The sequence below is a fragment of the Mandrillus leucophaeus genome, unplaced genomic scaffold (assembly GCF_000951045.1).
Source record: "Mandrillus leucophaeus isolate KB7577 unplaced genomic scaffold, Mleu.le_1.0 Scaffold507, whole genome shotgun sequence".
Classification (NCBI taxonomy): Eukaryota; Metazoa; Chordata; class Mammalia; order Primates; family Cercopithecidae; genus Mandrillus; species Mandrillus leucophaeus.
In genome coordinates, this window is record NW_012105442.1 from 440,148 (window position 1) to 455,791 (window position 15,644).

General features: G+C 40.9%; 1 protein-coding gene and 1 pseudogene across 2 annotated transcripts in view; both read right to left on the minus strand.

Moving 5' to 3' along the window:
• The window catches only part of SOBP (sine oculis binding protein homolog (Drosophila)), a 170,722-nt gene that overhangs the window by 109,451 nt on the left and 45,627 nt on the right, over positions 1-15,644 (minus strand). The window lies entirely within an intron of this gene.
• Positions 8,346-9,016, minus strand: LOC105551103 (annotated as a pseudogene). Its single transcript, XR_001007820.1, has one exon. The product of XR_001007820.1 is annotated as a V-type proton ATPase subunit G 1 pseudogene (transcript).

Genomic DNA, 15,644 nt, shown 5'->3' on the forward strand with positions numbered 1-15,644 from the left:
AAACCTCCACCTCCTGGGTTCAAGTGATTCTCCTGCCTCAGCCTCCCGAGTAGCTGGGATTACAGGCATGTGCCACCATGCCCAGCTAATTTTTGTATATTTAGTAGATACGAGGTTTCACCATGTTGTTATGGCTGGTCTCGAACTTCTGACCTCAAGTGATTCACCTGCTTCAGTCTCCCAAAGTGCTGGGATTACAGGCATGAGCCACCGCACCCAGCCCCAATCAACAATTTTTTAAATAAAATAAAACAGAAAATATCAGAATGCATCACATAGGAAAATAAGTACTGTATTATTTCACAAAATTTTTATTTCAGTTTTAAATACATATGCCCTGTTTTGTGTATTCTAAAATCCAGATATTTTTCACATTTTAACGCTTCTGAAATCACGATTCATTTTACCCTTGTTTTTAGCCAGGTTGCAGCTGTGACATAATTGTATGAAAATCTTCATTGATACCTTCTGGTAACATCAAGAAAACGCCATCATCAAAGTGACTTAGATTCCGTGAAACTGGTTATGAGTTTGTGTGTGTGCGTACCAAATTATAAAACAAATTTCTTACTACTGGTTCACAGTAAATAAAAGCTTGAAAAATAGCATACTACGCCATTTTACGAAGTTTGTATGTACACTTACTAAACACTGATATTCTAATCATGAAGGAGACCAGTTTCTGTTGCTCTTCAGGCAACTGCAATTACAGCCTCCTCTTGTTATTGACTTCAGAAACTTCATCAGAGCTGATGTATCTGTTGTGGTATCCACCCCCGACTAGATGTGTGGCCCCTGCAAGTCACTTAACTTCTCAGGGCCACAATTTTCTCGGCCGTAGGAGGAGGATGTTGGAGAAGTTTTCTACCATCACTTTAAGTTTGTACAGTTCAGGAAATGTGCAGACACATATTAAACTCTTCACGTGCCTGTCAGTCTCTGCACTACTTTATCCATGAGCCCTGAGCCCTGTCTGTTAGATTCTCTGCTTCTTTGCCTCCTTTATCTCCTGAAGACTTCTTCATAAAACATCCCAAGGGCAAAATGATGTCAAAAATCCATTTTTTAAGTTATGTAGTATTGTTTCAAGCATTCCTACAAAGTCTGTGATATTTTAAAATGTTAAAGCACAACATGGGAATGACAGTAAGGGTTATGCATTTGTTTTTTAATGTGTGACATGTGGCACCCTCATTCCTGACTCACATCCTTTGTGAGCCTCGCCGTCCTTTTTTCTATCCATTCGACTTCCTGAATCTATATTTTGGTCTCTAAATTAGCATGTGCTCACTCATGCATAGAGCCTGGCCTTTGGGCTGGGTAAGTCACCCTGTGGTGCCCGGGTTCTTCTTACCTGCATCGGTTCCAGCATGCCTCACGTCATGTCATTTGTTTACTGGTTGCTCTCCCCATTCAACTGTGAGAGCCTCAGAGGCAAGGACCTCTCTTTATCTATCTTTGTATCCCCAGCCACAGAACAATGCCCTTCATGCTGCGGATGTTCAATATTGCTTGTTAAATAAATGCGTAAGTGAATAAATGTGTGGTGTGAGGTCAACTTCCACACAAGCACAGAAATATTCACACGCTCAAACAGACACTCTTCTGAGCAGAAACCACGTCTCAGATGTCTAATTTCCACAGCACCCAGCCCTGAGACAAGTTCCATCCTCTGAGGACCTCACTGCGTTGCTGATTCATGTGCTTGTTTTACAGACACCAGTCTGTACCCAAATACGCATTCTTATGCTTCTCTCCAGCCTTTCACTGCCCACGCTATTCCAGTATCCTGGTCCAAGCTGAGTGTGGGTCAACTGTTCCTGTTAGCAGCTGCCCTGCAAGGGGGCTCAGTGACAGAAAGGATTATTTCAGCTTCCGGACTCAAGACCAAAATGGAAGCTGCCAACTTCCTTCCTGTCCCCACTGGCCTTTCAGGTGTAGAGAGGAGGGACCCCACGGGTGCCAGGCTGCCCAGGAATGAGTAAGGCCCATCTCTCCATGTCTCCTCCCATGCACTGCTGGGTTAGAGTAACATGACCATAGCTTACCAGGTTCCTGGACATCCCTGGAGAGTGCAGGTGATAGGAGTTAACTATCATGGTTGTTTTGACACAGGTTTTCTCCAGTACATCACCCCATCTCCCTGCACACATATGGAGAAGGACATTGAGGTCTACTCTACATCACCTTTACTTGCAACTGATCAAACATTTAGCCAAATATCTAGGCCATGGAACATCAAACATCTCCCTATCCAGAGCTGAATTATATGATCATAAAAAATTAAAAATTAACTGATATTTACTAAGTACTAAATTACTACATTAGAAATGCAAAAAAAATGAGCAAAAGGGCTTGAACGAGGAGGGGAGTTGTACTTTTGGGGAAATGGAAATATAAAGTTCTAACTCCATTTACTTTGGGGCACTTTAACTTTCTTCTTTCATCGCATTTAATGCAAAATGACACCCTAAATGAAACACCATAAGGCATCTAGGGTTTTTTTTTTTCCTGAGTTTCTATTTAATTCTGGTTGTCTTGATTTAAGCTTCTATAATCAATTTGTGCTTCAATAATATAATGATTTCTATGAGCTCCACCCCAGTATAGGGCTTGGGAGTATGCCTCTTTATAATTAATTCTCTGTATTTACCTGTTTTTTTGTTTGTTTGTTTGTTTTGTTTTATTTTCATTTTTATTTTTGAGATGGAGTCTCACTCTGTTGCCAAGACTGGAGTGCAGTGGTGTGATCTTGGCTCACTGCAAGCTCTGCCTCCCAGGTTCACGCCATTCTCCTGCCTCAGCTTCCTGAGTAGCTGGGACTACAGGCGCCTGCCAACATGCCCAGGTAAATTTTTTTTGTATTTTTAGTAGAGACAGGCTTTAACCATGTTAGCCAAGATGATCTCGATCTCCTGACCTCGTGATCCGCCCACCTCGGCCTCCCAAAGTGCTGGGATTACAGGCATGAGCCACCGTGCCTGGCCGGTTTATCTGTTTTTAATTCAACTTTTTAATTTTTTTCTTTTTTACAAAATAAGGTCTTGCTCTGTCACCCAGGCTGGAGTGCAGTAGCACAGTCACAGCTCACTGCAACCTCAAACTTCTGGCTCAAGCAATTCTCCTACCTCAGCCTCCCTAGTAGCTGAGACAACAGGTGTGCACCATCACACCTGGCTAATTTTTTTTTTTTTATATTTTGTAGAACACGGTCTTGCTATGTTGTCCAGGCTGGTCATGAACTCCTGGCCTCAAGTGATCCTCCCACCTCAGCCTCCCAAAGTGCTGGTGTTACAGATGTGAGCCTTTGCACCTAGCCCTTAATTCACTCTTTAAGTCAACTTTGAATGTGCTGAAATTTAGAGGTCAATATTCTTTTCTACTTATTAAATAATTCATGATAAAGAAAGTTGAAAAGTATATTATTGGTTGGCCGGGCGCGGTGGTTCACGCCTGTAATCCCAGCACTTTGGAAGGCCGAAGCGGGCAGATCACGAGGTCAGGAGATCAAGACCATCCTGGCTAACATGGTGAAACCCTGGCTCTACTAAAAATACAAAAAATTAGCTGAGTATGGTGGCGGGCGCCCATAGTCCCAGCTACTCGGGAGGCTGAGGCAGGAGAATGGCATGAAGCCAGGAGGCGGAGCTTGCCGAGATCGTGCCACTGCACTCCAGCCTGAGCAACAGAGCAAGACTCTCTCGCAAACACACACACACACACACAGAAAAAGAAAATTATATTATTTGTACATGGTTTTCTCTGATGCCAGTAGGCCATGAGATTGGGGATTCCTTTTGTTGTTGTTGGTAAGCAGTATTGACTTGATGTCAGATTTGAAGTTCTATTGGATTTACAGCAGTGGTGTCTGCTCCCTTTACATTTGATTTACAAATCCCTCACACTCAATGAGCTCTCAATGGTACCACTTTAACTAGAAGTAAGAAGTCATCAAACTAAATCATGGGACTGGGTTGTAAGTCTACCTTCTCTCCCTTCCCTTCACCTGCAATAGTCTAAATCACTCCTTCCCTGAAGCATGCCTTATCAGCTGTGCAGTGCAATAGAAGGGGGAAAATGTTTTCCCAACCTAGAAACCCATCAACTTGGACCCCGAAGCATGACATCTGAACACCTAACTGCAAGACCAGGAGCAGCTCACAACTGCTATCTGTGATCATTAACAACCTGCTTGCATTTCCAGGGCTGTCTCCATGGATTAATATATGCACTATGTATTAAACCATCTGCCACGGAGTCTGATCCAGTCTTTCCCCATTGTGGCCAACTGCAAAGGTTACCCCTGAGTGTTGAGACTGAATACACTTTGATTACATTTACATTTATCAATTCTTTAGTTTTATTATTAGTTCTTTTGTCCTCAACAATATACCTTTTCAGGCTTTTGTATCCTATATTTGTATAGCCTGCAGTACAATAAAAATACATTTAATCCTCTGTGTCAACTCTTTTAAAGTTCAGCATTAGCCTTTTATAAAAATCAGGTTCAAGAAGAATGAACTACACGTTTCCTGTGAGAAGGGACATAGCTTGATTATCAGCATATTGTTTGACATACTTTTGTCTGCTTTTAAAAATTGTCTTTAATGCAGTCAAACATTTAAACGTTAATTTTTTTACTCTAGGCAGGCAACACAATGAGCCCCCTACAGATGGGACCAAGTTCTCCTCTCCGGGGATGCTGAGAGTCAGCTCATATCAGGGACGTGAGGATTAAAACGTTTTGTTCCCTTGTGCTCGCCGATGGCTGAGTGAATGGAATTGCATCTGATGTCAGGTTACCTCATTATATGTATATATTTGTAAGGGTTTCTTTTTGGGGAGAGGGTAATTCTCTGTGGTTTTTCAAATGAAAGCAACTAAGAGAAAGTAGGGAATGCTCCCTTCTTCCTGTCATCTACTGCCAAATAAGCCATCAGTATTACCAAGGGACACTACTCCTAATATAAACCCCTGGGATGGTACACTATTAATTTCTCTACTCTGAGGAATATCATCCACTCCTTCCCCAGGTTCTTAATCCAAGGCAGGGCCTTATTTCTTGTCTTCAGTTGTTTATGTTCCTCAAGGGTCTCTTCAGGGGGAGTCAGCCAAACTCTAAATGAATTACTTGGATTTTTGAAAATCCAAACAACTTACCTTACTTTTTTGCAAGGCTATATTTGGTCATTTTTATTTAGGTTTGTATCAAATGCTAACTCAAGACATAAATACTGTTTTTTGTTTTTTGTTTTTTTTCCTTCAAAGGAGGCTCCTCATATAGTGACCCTGCAAACTTTGTACTATTCTGTCATTCCTTAGAGTCTGGCTTTTCTCAAAATTATGATAATGGATACTCACCCATCTCAAATCCAGAGGCTTTCTGTGTGCACATGAGTGCAGGTACCTGCACACTCATGGGAAGATACTTGGAGGACTGCATCCAGGATGCAACAAAGCAGACCCTCGAGAGGCTGGATGCCCTTGCACCCCAGTGACTTCTCCACTCTCAAGTATAAGTGCTATTTTTAATGCTATCAGCAACATCGTACTTTATTTCCTTCATATGTTTTGGACCCTCTGATTTATGGCACTTAAGCTTCTCAAATTTGCTTCAACTGATTTTCCTTGGAGATTCAAACCACTCTTTAAGTTGCACAAAATCCTTATAAAACCTGCTCTACATCACAGATACAGGACAGGGAAGCTACTCCCAACTGTCCATATACGGTATCTTTCTCTTACACTGCTTCCTAAGGTCCTCAGAGCACAGCTTCTGATATCCAGTGTCCATGCGTACATTGTGTGTCTTCACTATCTTTGGTTGCTTTCCGAAATGTCATCTGTGTGCCCTCTCCATTTCCCATTGGTCTTTAATATATCTTCCGAATTTCCTGAGACAGATTCTTTTACTTTCTAAAGGATGCCTTTTTAGTACTAATAAAACTTTCATACTTGTCTGCTTAATCACGCCAGCTTTACTGTCCCCTTTTTCCTTTTTGTTTTTGGCTCAGAGGTATATGAACCATCTGTGCCTCTAAAACAGTTTGCTTAAATAGCCTCCAGGCAGATTTTATGGTTTTTAAGTTTTTTACTTTAACCTTCAGCCTGCTGTTAGCCATTTTCAGCACAGTTTTAAAATCAGCCTCTTTTGGAAATGACTGTCATTATGTGTGGCTTTCAGGAGCTACTAGAACTGGAGAGGGGCTGCTGACTCCAGCTGAACTCGAAGTCCCGGGTTCACAGTCACCTGAGGCAGGAAAAAGTGTGGGTAGCCTTAAAAGGGTCATCTCTCCCATTTGGCATCCTGAAGAGAGATTCAGATTCCTCTCATTAGGAATATCCATGTCCACATCACCCAGGTAAGACCCAGGAAGATAAAATCTGAATTACTCACCTGCCTATTTATTTGTCACTACATTTCTATAGAGTTGTCATCATGATTTTAGGTACTAAAATTAGACGCGAGGCTGAAACAAAGAATACAAAGAAAGGGAGGAGAATCCCTTCCTTCCCGCCACACCACTGCACCACAAAAATCACCCTCTGTTGCTATGCCAGCAAACATGGTGTTCTGTTTCCATTTTATCACAATTGTCTTGCGTAGGGACCTGAGTGTCAATCAGCAGTTCTCTGTCCTGGAATTCATCATTACCCAAACTTTCTGTCTGCCCTTGCATTAATGTTAACGTAATTATGTAGTTCTCTATATATAACAAAACTACATCTCTTCACCTAGTGGGGATGAGGGTATCTGCCCTTTCTGTGGCTCTTTCCAGCAAAAAGTGAGTTATCTCATTTATCTTTCAACCACATTCATCAGACAGTAATTACACTATTCTCCTCTCTCAAATCAGTGCATTTTTGCACAATCTTTTCTCTGTTGTCATTGTTGCTTTTCTAGTACATTTGATAGTTAAAAACACTTAAGCTCTTATAGTTATCACTGTGATTATTACAGTATTATGATGTATTTATAAAATGCTTCTATCTTCAAGAGTTACAAGCTGTATACTCTCTGAAGTGATTTAGTATTAATGTGCTAACTCTATAGTCCATGAAGCTGATCAAAAAGTCAGAGCAGGCAGAGACCAGCAGGCAAGCAATGAATCCCCAAGGATTGGTAGAAAGAAAGAAAGAAAAAGAAAGAGAAAGAAAGAAAGAAAGAGAGAAAGAGAGAAAGAGAGAAAGAGAGAAAGAGAGAGAAAGAGAGAAAGAGGGAAAGAGAGAAAGAGGGAGGGAGGGAGGGAGGGAGGGAGGGAGGGAGGGAGGAAGGAAGGAAGGAAGGAAGGAAGGAAGGAAGGAAGGAAGGAAGGAAGGAAGGAAGGAAGGAATGAATTTGCAAACAAATGGATGAATGGGGTTATCATTCCAGGGAATATCTGTTTGCTCAATTTGTTTTCTTGTTTGTGGGTGAAGGCCCATTCCTCCATAAAGAACATGAAATTAGCAAAGAAAGAGCAAATCAATGCCAAAATTAGAAATCACACTGCGATGCCCTTAGCCCAAAAAGCTCTTCCTTCTCTCTTTCCTTACTTAACACCTCTTTATCCTTCAGATTTCAGTGCTAGTCCCACTTACTCAGGGAAGCCTCAAGATCTTCTGACAAGTCAACTCACCCTGAAAAAGGTTCTCATGAGACTGTGCCCAATACTACCAAGGCACTTGCCACAGTGACAATTTCACATTTGTGTTATTATTTAAATAAACTTCTGTCCCTCAATGGACTATAAGATTCATGAGGGCAAGGACCAGGTTTTGTTGGCCACTGCAACTCCCATAGTTACTGTTCAACAAATATTTGTTGAATGAATAAATAAATAATTAATAATGGTGAAAGCTGCAATCTTCAATACTTCTACTCCTTTGGCCACCTGAACTTGAAGCATTTAGCCTCAGACTGTATCACAATTCTTCTGAATATTTCTCTTTTCCTTCTGTTTAGCAGACACAGTTTTCAGCCACAAAGAAAGTAGCTTCAATGTGTGGACCAGCTAACTCTTTTTTTCCTTTTTTTTTTTTTTGCATGACAGAGTCTTTACTTTTAAATGATTACTGATACACCAAGTAATAACATGTAACAAGTTCTTGAATTCTATCATCTAGTAATTTTGATTAAGAGAAACTAAATGTAGCCCAAATAATTCCACTAGTATTCACTGTTCTAACCATTAGCAAGAACAGACTACGTTAAGGCTGGCTGCCACTTCACACAGGTTACAAAGAACTAGTTACTACTTTTTCATAGATAAAGCCCCTGACCTTCAAGAAAGTGTTAGGGGAAAAAAAATATTTAATCCCTTCCTTTCTTAAAAGAATGGTTATGTGGTTTTTTTTTTTTTTTTAACTATATCTAAGAAAGAAAAAGTCAACAGTGATATGCATGTTGCTTGAGCCAAAAGGCATAGGAAAAAAAGATAACATATACCCATTAAATTCCTAAGAAATATGAGGTAAACAGATGAAATCTTTGGATAATTTCTAAGTCTGTACAAAAAAGTTAGATTTGCTACTGTCCAAAAAGTGGAAGGACCTACTATATAATATATGGAAATAATTTAATGCCATTTCATAAGAATATAACTAGAGCTGTGCTAAAGCTTCATATTCATGAGGGCATCTAAAATGCCACTCCACAGAACAGGTGTTCTCTCTTCTTTTATCCATTTATGCGGTAGTTTTCATGGCTTTCTGGCCGAATGTCACAGACAAAAGCCAAGAGGTTATCCAAGACTTCATCCCTGTTCTGCTGGAAGTAGGTCTGGAGGATGGTCATCTTCTCCTGGGTCTCCTCCTCCACTTCAGTGCGGCAACTGCCATGGGATCCCAGTGCCGCAGCTTCCTTGGCCTTGAATTCTTTCTCACTCTGCAGGCGGTACTGTTCAATTTCAGCCTGAGCTGCTTCTTTGGCCTACTTCAGCCTCCGGTTCTTTCTTTCGCGGGCCTCGGACACCTTCTCGGCTGCCCGCTTCTCGGCCAGCAGCGGCTGCTGAATCCCCTGCAACTGACTAGCCATGGCGGCAGCGACTCTGAGCTGGACCAGCTAACTCTTGATGGATAACAGCAGCCTCATCCCATCAGACTTCTACTTCAAAGCATCTAGCTCCCCACATCCAATACAGCCCTTGGCCAGCCTCTCCTAGGCCACTTACACTGAGGAAACTATATTCTGGGCTATCTGCTGCTGTAATGGCACCACTGTTCCTCTTCATAAATGGGGATAACAGCTAGCCACAATCCCTTTGTTTTAGTTCTGTGCAATCTCATGTTCTAAAGTCCAAAAAGAGTGGAAACAGTGATCACATCAGTCCTGATACTAGAGCCAGTGTTCTAATAATCAGGTTTCTCAAAACAGCTGGTGCTGGGTAGAAGAGGTGGTTCATCTAAGGACCCTACGATGAATGCTAACCACATTTTTATCTTTCAATCCACTTTGGATTATTTCTCCCACATGTCAAGAGTAGACAGGTGTGACACATCCATTGTGTAAAGAATTCAACTTCATGAAATAACCTCAGGAAATCATCTCTCTTTCTCTCTTGTGGGCATTTGCTGGCATCTCCCATCAGCCATCACTCTGGTCTCCTCCCTAACAGTTTCCTGACTTTCATTCTGGTAGCTACCCCTCCCCATGCTGCCCATGGGCTTCAGAGGAAAATGAGCTCAACCTGAATTTCAGAGGGAAGCCCTGATTGGCTCATGCTAGACATTCCATTGCTCTCTCTCGTCATAGCGCCCCAGTTCAGGTATGAGCATGTAATGTAAGCATAGACAACGAGTATGAATTTCAAGACTCTTTTTTGGAATGCTAGGACAGAGACACTCATTCCAGAGCATGTCAACAAGAAAGTGTGTAGCCCTGATTGCTGCTAGCAGCTGTCCCATAACCACTGGGGAGCTTGCCATGGAATGTGGCCAACACTCTATATGGAAGAACACAGAGATGGAAAGAAATGGGACCGTGATAAGACCACTGTGCTGCTGAATCAACCTGCCCCAAAGTACATACTAGCTTAGGACTTTATAACTCCAAATGATGTCTTTTATTGTTGAGGTCTTCTGTTACTTGTATTAAAAATCCTGACACACCCTACAAGTAATCACCAAACTATACCCACTCTCAGAATAAAACAGACTTCAAAATAATCCCTTTAGCCAAAGATGGTCCCTTCAAGACTACCATCTCTTTACCATAATGCTACCTCTAAGGCTAGGGCTTGAGAAGGCCCGTGGATGCTGTAGGTCTCCCAGAGCAAGAGTTAGATTCTGCATGGAGTTTGCCTTCTGAGGCCCTAACCTCTCTACCAGATTGGGGACAAGCCCCACCTGCCCTATAGAAAGAAAATTGCTGTGTCAGAACACTTACCGAACAGTATCCCTCCCTGATGCCTTTCCTCCCACACCTTACCCCCCAAAAAAACACAAAACACACAAAAAAACAAAACACACACACACAAAACTAAATTGGTTCAACACACTTTTGCTACTGGGAAATGTTTCATAACTACTAATGAATAATTCAGTGAACAAGATATTTTTAGTTTTCTATTGCCAGACACACCCAACTTTGATGCGAATGCTGTTGCCTTTCTTACTCTCCAAATCCCCCTTGCATACGGGATCCTAAACGTGTTACTTCCTTCACAGAGGCCCAATCAACAACAAAAATCAGATCATATCTCCCAACCTGCTCAACAGCTTCCAATAGCTGCCATCACACTTAGAATGAACTCCAAACTACTGCCTCTCCAGCCTACGTCATTTGGCTTCTCACCACCTTGATCATTCCGCTCCAGACATCTGTACTTCTTGCTGCTATTCAAAAATGCCAAGACTGTTCCTGCCTTAGGACCTCTGTTTCTCACTTACTCCCCCTTCTCCACAGGACACTCTGCTGCCAGCTCCTCACACACAGCTAGCTCCGTCACTTCCTTCTGTCCCCAGCACACGTCACCTCCTCAAAAATAACTCCTGTGGTCCTCAGACATAAAACAGCAGCCCCTCACGAGCCTCTCCCTCAGTCTGCTTTTTTTTCATAGCACTTTTTCCTACCTGAAATTATATTACAAAGATATTTTTAAGCCTGTATATATCATCTATCTCCCCCGCCAGAGTGTAAGTCCCTTTAAGACAGGGACTTTTTCTCTTGTTCAAAAGTCTATCCACCAAGACTAAAACACGCTTAGTGTCGTACACGGGCTCAATATATCTTTTTATTTTATTTTTTAAAGAATGAATGGATGATTAAATAACAAGATTTCTTTTAAGTGTGGCTAAAAACAAACAAAAAGCTGTAGGGAGGTACTTATTTCCTATTGAGCAAACTCCCCTTTTTCTTTGATATCAATTTATATTGCTCCACTTACGAAACATACAATCCTACAGATTATCACAGAAAGTGTCACGTCCTTCAAAGATTCTCCTTATATCAAAGATTTAGATGTGCAGTCATAAAAATGCTCACCATATTTTAAATAGTATGAAATCATTCTATCAAAACAGATTACAAGATAACATATCATTTATGAGATCCATATAAAAATCACTGCTTTATCATGGAATGTTTGGCAAAAGGCCAGTGAAAATTAGCAGTCATAATATCTCAAAATTCCTATTACCCATGGAACCTCCAAAATATAGTTATTGGAGTGGGATTAATTAATGCTAATTAGCTAATCAAGAAAGTTAAACATTAAGAAAGTTTTAAGTTTCTGTGACAAAAATCAGATGCAAAATCTTTGAATTATGTCATAACTTCTACTATTTCTGTGGAAAAATAATCATTTCAAAGTCAAGGCACTTGTTTTTCTACAATCAAAGGTGGTTAAATACTTTTAAATACATTTCAACATATTTATGAAGGAATTAGAATATATGCCTCCAAAGCTCTCTCATAAATCAGTATAATGTTTCCAAAGCACATTTGGAAGTAAAAAATTCATATCTACTAACTATATTTTCCTCTATTCGAAGATGAATTAAGCAGAAAATACATTAATGTCTGAATTTATAATAGGAGTGGTTAACCCTCAACCATAGCAAACTAATGAGGAATATTTTACCATGGAAAAATTAATCAGGGCTCTCCAACACTATGCAATTTGACATTTTGAGGACTTAATCAGGAATGGATTTTATTCCACTATTTACTTTTCATCATGGGGATGACTTACAAAGACACTACCTGTTAGAACAAATATAATTCTTGAGCTTAATCTTGTCACTTTAAAGAAATTTATTTTAAATAATATTTCATAGTTTAAAAATAGTCCTCGCAGAAGCAACATTACTAAGATTATGTCATCTCTGGGCCAAATTCAGCTCTCAAACATTGAGCAAATATCAACATAGACACAGTGAGCCTCAGAGCCTGAATGTGACTAACCCTCTGTTAGCAATGAGACAACACAAATTCTGGGAGGTTGTGACTGCTGGACATGGACTTCCATCCCCCACCATCGATTATCGCTATCTTTGTTAAAGACTACAGGAGTTTCATTTAACTAGAGTGCTCAGTAAATTGCAGCAGAGTTCAAGCATCTTTATGGATTCATTAAACCATTGATCTGCCTCACAGAGCTTGTAGTAGAGTCCAGCTCTGGCCCACAGCCTGTGTTTACAGAGAATGCAATAGACTGATGTTTGTAACCTCCAAAGGCAGTCTGTCAGTAGACATTAGATTCCACTGTGTGCACAGCCACCCTAAGAGTGGATTGTAACATAGGGAATTTCCCATTCTCAGTCTCAACTGCTAGGACAGAAATTAAGTGCCTATTTGTAGCAAGATTTTCTTTATTTCATTCTAATCTGTGATAATATAAACAAAGAGCAAAGAGTCCAAGGAACAAAGAATTACACATGGCTTGGCCAGTTCACACTTCAGCTTATGTGTACAAAAGCTATCCAGAGATATTGAAATGGAGGAGAAATTAAAATAACCACAGGCATATCTATAGCTTGGATCCCCCATGGGGCCTCTCGAGTATACTAGGCATTGTGACCAGACATTGCAAAGGTGTATGAGAAAAATTCAGGACTCAATCTACTACCTTAAAATATCTCAAGGCAAGTCACCTGCCCTTTTATGCATGCACTTATTCAGATACTTAACATTTTTAACAAAGCACTGAATCAACAGAGTATTACTACTATTCCAGGAAAATGAATAATCATTATCTCTTGGTTTCTCAGGACAGTTCACCAAGCACTCTCAGAACCTTCTCCCTCCTCTGGTTTTTATTAATAAGGTCTCACAACACCTTCCTTTTTAAGTCAGGCACAAAGAGGAACTCTGTGCTGAATGCGGCTTATGATCAGAGAATCACATCAAAATGATCTATTAAGATAATTCTTTAAATGTTCATTGTTCAGATAAAGCTGAACACTGTTAGTGGCAAGGTGAGAAAGCGGGAAATGTAAGTGACTGGATCAATAAGGAGAACGCTCGTCCCAAATAAATAGATCCTTTCCTGATCATTTGTTTCACTGAACTGCCCACTGCCCAAACAGACAGTCGGACTATGAACTCCAAACACGCACATTCATCACTCTGCAGAAGCAGTCACCAGAACACAATGTGGCTGATGCAATCTGACACTGTGGTTAATGTTAAAAGGGAGCGTGCCTTTTAGATGGATTGGATAATTACCAGCAGTTCAGATGAGAAAAAACTTGATTTAAGTGAATAGCATTAGCCGTCACCAGAAGGATGGCCAGAGATGTACTATGTCTGAAAATTAACATTCCGACATATACGTCAATAGCCCTGTGTATTGATCCCCAGGTGACCAGATTCTGATTTATGAAAAATTCTCTCTCTTCCTTCCGTTCACTGAAAAATGTTGAACACAGACTGGGGCTTGAAGCTATTTAGAGTTTTGATCAGCTCTTCACATTTAATCTAAAATATCTAATGTTATTCAGAAACACATGTCCATTCTGGCTAATGGGTTAGAATTACTGCTGTTTCCTTCACAGTCTCCCAACATGTGGCTCATTAAAAACTAGAAGTGGTTGCTGTTCCTTTCAGTACAAACCCACTTGTCCCATGCTGTGTTCCAGGTATCCCTTAGACCAGAGTTTCTCAAGTGGTTTTCAAGTGTTTTGGTGAACATGAGGTCACATGCCTCTCCCGAAGCTTCTGATGGCTTTCTAGAGTACTGTGTCCCACTCTGTCTGCAGAACCTCTGCCTTGGAACACTTTCTGGCTCTCCTCAAGAGCCTGTGTGTCAAACTTTATATGGACCTACACTTTACCTCACTAGCCAGAACTTTCCTGCTCTAACCCTACTCCCAAATGTGTTTCCAAGGACTGACGTTTACCCCTCCTCTGTGATTGCTTTCTCCAGCCTCCCATTTGCAGCAGCTCACCAATATTCCACTCTGTATTTCAAAATACAAGAGAATAACAAACACTTGGGTTTGTTGTTCTTTCCCCAGAGCTTTCTGAGAACACCTCTGTTTGCTATGACCGAAAGGGAGCTCAGCCACTGGCCTGCAGACTAAATCCCTGGGAGGAGAAGCCACTATACACATGAGGCAGTGGATAGGCTTATAGCACAGTACTAACGGACACTGCAAAACCAAGCAATCATCCTGCAGGCCAGGGTGCAGCTGGACAGATCCAGGAGGCTCACTGGTGGCTGTCAAAACCAAGGGGAATCCACAGGAAGAACCCTGGGGCTCCCCGGGTGCATTTACTTGTGGACCAAGGATATTTGCAAGCAACTGGCAAAAGCAAGTCTGTGGCCTGAGCTTCAGGTGGTCAGGGGACATTAATTGCAAGTTATTTCTTAATGTCCTTCTCCAAACCTTCAAGAATGATAGCCATTTTGCAAATTAAATCTTGCAGGTATTTAAAGGAAAAAGAGTAGACAGGTTAATCACTAGATTAACATGGCAATTGTTACACATTTCTTCTGCACTACTTGGTTCTATAATTAAGTCTGAAACTGAGAAATCTTTCCCAGGATATATTCAACTTTAATAAAAAGACAAATAGACTATGTCTAAATAAAATAGACTCCAAATAACATGATGATACATGCTAATTAGAGATGGGTTCTTCCAAAAGAAATCTCTTCTAAGAAGAGATCACTGTATAACCAAGAATATAGTTTGAAAGTAAAAGAAGTGCTAATAATACAATATTCTCCTTCTTGAATATTTATGTTATTATTATAATGATTGTTAGGAAATCTTAATGGCATCATTTGCAAATGTTGTTTCTGTCTATATCATCTTTTTCTTTTTTATGCATCCTTGTCCTCATCTCTGAGCCACATTGGTTTCTTCCCATTATGGACTGCTGGGGAACAACAATATTATGCTATTGAAGAAGTATTTCAATCTTTTTTTTTCTTTTTTTTGAGATAGGGTCTTGCTTTGTTGCCCAGGCAGGAGTACAATGGCCCAGTCATGGCTCACTGCAGCCCCAGCCTCCTGGGCTAAGCAATCCTCCCATCTCAGCCTCCTGAGTAACTGGGACTACAGGTGAGCACCATCACACCCAGCTAATTTTTGCATGTTTTGTAGACAGGGTCTTGCTCTATTGCCTAGGCTGGTCTTAAACTCCTGGGCTCAAACAATCCTCCTACCTCCACCTCCCAAAGTGCTGGGATTACAGGCATGAGCCATGGCACCCG